Source organism: Triticum dicoccoides, chromosome 2B (genome assembly GCF_002162155.2).
Source record: "Triticum dicoccoides isolate Atlit2015 ecotype Zavitan chromosome 2B, WEW_v2.0, whole genome shotgun sequence".
Taxonomy (NCBI): domain Eukaryota; kingdom Viridiplantae; phylum Streptophyta; class Magnoliopsida; order Poales; family Poaceae; genus Triticum; species Triticum dicoccoides.
Window position 1 is genome coordinate 69,843,737 of NC_041383.1, and position 4,688 is coordinate 69,848,424.

The window sequence follows — 4,688 nt, forward strand, 5'->3', positions numbered from 1 at the left end:
GGATTGCAGGCTGCGCTGCTGACCTCTGCCGCACTGACTGCGGAGGTCAATACTTTGAAGAAAAACCTCGAGCGGTCCGAGAATGAGCTCAGGCGTGCCAAGAAGGAGCTCGAGGACAAGGAAGGTGAGTAACACCTTATTAAAATTGTACCTTACAGAAAAGGATTTTGGTTTCAAAAAGAATGACAAGGATAACATGGGTAATGCAGGGGCCACTAACGAGGTGGCGACCCTGAAAGAGGCGGTGGCCGCGGCCGAACACAATGCGGCCGCGGAGCGCACCGAGCGAGAGAAGCAGGAGGCGCGGGTGCCGGAGGTACAACAAGAGCTCCAGGATCTCGTGAAAAAACATGAGAGCCTGGAGCGTGACTCGAAGACTCAAGAGTCTGAGCTTGCAACGGCTCCAGTGGGTAAGGCATTTTTCATGCAAAGTAAGCATGTGAGTGTTAATTACCTGTCGCTTACCCGAATTCAGAGCTCTCCAGGAGCATTCGCAGATCTTCCTCGCAGCGTGTCCGATGCTGTCGCGTTCTACCGGGCCGAGGAGGGGAGCTCAACGGAGAAGGTCTTCTGGTCTCAGTATGTTGAGGCCGGACATCCGGTGCCCCTAAGCGACCAGCTAAACAGCTGGTCGAGCTCCACAAGGCGGCCGAACAGGCCATGAAGGGCCTCATAGTTCGGCTGTGGCCTAAGGAGGCCATGCCTAGGAGCTACTTCGGCCTGGTGCGGCAGCTGGTGGATGCGTGCCCATGGGTTGAAGTCATCAATCACTCCGCCTGTATTGAGGGTGCCCGTCGGGCCCTTGCCCGTGCAAAGGTGCACTGGGCAAGATGGATGCCCAGAAGCTTGTGACGGACCCACCACCAGAGGGCAAGGAGCATCGCACGCCCGAGATGTATTATAAGAGTGTGCTGAAGGGCGCCCGCACTATTGCGGGTGAGTGCTCCAAAGATGTAATATTTGAGTAGGATCGCATTTTGTTATCCTGTGCGCTGAAAACTTAGTTCATTTGCGCTAAGCAATGCTTTTTGATTTAAAATATTACCTTCTGTGCGGCTGTTTATCAAATCTGAGAGATGGCAAGTCGTCGGCTTCAGCCCCCACGCCACGAGTGCTGGGGTGTTCGGGATAAATTTGAGCGCTCTTGTTCCCATATTTGGGTCCATCTAGGGAGGCGCTCAACACAACGAACAAGGGAACCGGACTTATAATGCTTGAACACTCTCACTTAGCCATAGAATTCTATAATTTTAAATTTCGGCGAAGCCCCTAGTCTTCGGAAGGCCGAATTTGGGGCGCTATCCACGCCTGGGCCGGAAAAAATCCGGCTCCCCGCTCTAAGCGGCATAAGTCTTTAAGGACTCGCAAAAACCTCTCGAATAGCGACCGGCTCTCGCCTCATCATGACGGTCAGTTTTAGCTTTCTCCACTGAGGCGTTAACCCAGCTCAACTGGGACGCAATCGCAGTGGTTCTCCCAGTGCTACCTTAGCCGATACAACGGAACGTAAGGTACCAAAACATGGGAGCCGGGCAAACCCAACTATTGACACAAGACATGATTCGTAGCCGATGCATATAATGCTATAAGTTCGGGGTGTCGCACTTGTGAAAGTGTTCGGACTTATCACACCATGATGCGGGAAATATAAGCCTGTCGTGTATTTAGCCGTACCAAAACGTACGGATGCGTAATGTCATAAATGAACATATGTATAAAAGAGAAATGCAATTGGAAGCAAAAAGGTGCTGCATTACTTATTCAAGAAAAACTGCTATAAGTGCAGAACGATACAAATGGTGCGATAAGCAAGGGATGGGACTGTTAAACATGTCCCCCTCCAGGGGTAGGCTGCAGAATGGTGCATAAAACAGATTTAGTGCTCGTAACGGAGACCACCTAGATATTCGCTATAGCCTTTCTGCTTCCCTGGCTGTTGCATCGTGAGTTCGGCAGGTCTATTGCCGGACAGGGCCTCTGACGAACGGAGTCCTGTGGGTAAAAATAAAAAGAAAGAAAAGAAATAAAGAACGACACACTTGAGAGCCCCTGGTGTGGTTGAACCGCAGTCTGGGCCTATCGTGGTCGCGCCCCTCTCCCCATGCCCATGGTATCTTCAGAGCGTAATGGTGTGCGCAAAGGACCTGTCTTGACTTTTACAGGGGCTGGGGTTGGGGCCGCACTGCTACGCATGCTCGGCACGTGCCAGGTGGTCTTGTTGTAGGTTACTCCAGGCGCGCTTAGCTCTGTCCGGCCGTTTAATGGCCGGACTCGAGAATTGCCTTAAGAGGCTGGTTTGTACTTCTGCCGCGAGAGCCGCTGTATGTTCCTCCGTTCGGAGGGAACGTTCAGTGTTTCCGTTGACCGTGATGACTCCTCAAGGGCCTGGCATCTTGAGCTTGAGGTATGCGTAGTGCGGCACCGCGTTGAACTTTGCAAACGCGGTACGTCCGAGCAAGGCATGATAGCCGCTGCAGAACGGGACTATGCCGAAGATTAACTCCTCGCTTCGGAAGTTATTCGGGGATCCGAAGACCACTTCCAGTGTAACTGAGCCTGTACAATTGGCTTCTACACCTGGTATGACGCCTTTAAAGGTCGTCTTGGTAGGTTTCTGCGTCCTGATAAAGAAGGTTCAGGCTGCTGCCGCCGTCCATCAGGACTCTGGTGACGTGAAATCCATCGACAATTGGGTCTAGAACCAATGCGGCAAATCCGCCATGGCGGATGCTGGTGGGGTGGTCCCTCCGGTCAAAAGTGATCGGGCAGGAGGACCATGGATTGAACTTTGGGGCAACTGGCTCCATCGCGTATACATCCCTGAGTGCACGCTTCCGCTCCATTTTTGGGTATGTGCGTTGCGTATATCATGTTCACCGTCCGCACCTGTGGGGGGAAACCCTTCTGTCCTCTATTGTTCGACGGTCGGGTCTCTTCCTCGTTATCGCTATGCAGCCCCTTGTCACTGTTTTCGGCAATGAACTTGCCTGCCTGCTTGAATACCCAACAGTCCCTGTTGGTGTGGTTAGCTGGCTTTTCAGGTGTGCCATGTATCTGGCACAAGCGGTCGAGTATTCGGTCCAAATTGTACGGACCCGGAGTAGTTCTTTTGAATGGGTTTTTCCGCTGACCGGGTTTAGAGCCTCTGAATCCGGCATTGACTGCCGTATCTTCACTGTTGTCGCTGTTAATGCAGCGTTTGTTTTTGTTACGACGCGGCCTGCCATTACGGTCCTTGGTATCCGGACTGCTAGAATGTTTGCTAAGGTTGTTGCTGCGTGCTAGCCAGCTGTCCTCACCCGCGCAGAAGCGGGCCATGAGTGATGTGAGGGCTGCCATGGATTTCGTCTTTTCCTGTCCCAGGTGCCGGGCAAGCCACTCGTCGCGGATATTATGCTTGAAGGCTGCAAGGGCCTCCGCATCCGGATAGTTGACCATTTGGTTTTTCTTGGTTAAGAACCGTGTCCAGAATTGTCTGGCCGATTCGTCTGGCTGCTGAATTATGTGGCTTAGGTCATCAACGACTGGTGGTCGCACATACGTGCCTTGGAAGTTATCGAGAAATGCGGCTTCCAGGTCTTCCCAACTCCCAATTGACTCGGCTGGCAAGCTGTTAAGCCAATGTCGGGCTGGTCCTTTAAGCTTGAGGGGGAGATATTTGATGGCATGAAGATCGTCACCGCGGGCCATATGGATGTGAAGGAGATAGTCTTCGATCCAAACCGCGGGGTCTGTTGTGCCATCGTAAGATTCAATATTCACAGGTTTAAACCCTTCGGGGATTTGATGATCCATTACTTCATCTGTGAAGCATGGTCGGTGTGTGGCGCCTCTGTACTGGGCGATATCGCGACGGAGCTCAAAAGAGCTTCGTCTCTTTTGTTCGGCCTGGCCGGACTTATTGTGTCCGGAGCGACGGTAGTCGTCACGTATCATGGGGCGCCAACCTGATCCATAGATCGATCTTGATTGTCTTGCCCTATCCTCCAATATATCTCTCAAGTCCGGAGCGCTGCCCTATGGCCTTGTGCTTTTCGAGCGATGCCGGGGTACGGGTCTAGTGAAGGGCCTGGAGGCCTCTCTGTCGCGACCACGGGGTGGTCGGTCAGCCATATTGTCTCCTGGTGATGCGGGTTCATACGCCTCCTCCTCTAATCGGGGGAGCAGCTTGCATTTCGGGTAGCTTTTGGAGGGGCGTTCGAGCTCATGCTCTTCGGCCGTGAGGACTTCAGTCCATCTGTCGGCTAGCAGTTCTTGATCAGCTCTAAGCTGTTGCTGCTTTTTCTTCAGGCTATTCGCCGTGGCCATAAGCCTGCGTTTAAAATGCTCTTGTTCGAGGGGATCCTCAGGCACGACGAATTCATCGTCGTCGAGGCTTGCCTCGTCTCCGGAGGGAGGCATGTAATCCTCTCCTCTTCTTCTGCCGCTCTCTCATGAGGGCTGGCGTCTCCGTCCTCCTACGCTGGATCTTGTTGGAGTGGGTTGTCTTCGGCACTGTCTGGTGTATTATTATCTCCGGTGCCGGAATCTTCGTTCTTGCTGTGGCGGGATTTAGAGCGGCGCCGCTGACGCCGACGCTTGGGCTGTTTCTTGGAGGGGTCATCCTCCGCTGCCCCTTCGCCATTCCCATCCTTTGGGATATCCACCATGTATATGTCATATGAAGAGGTGGCTTTCCAGTGCCCGGT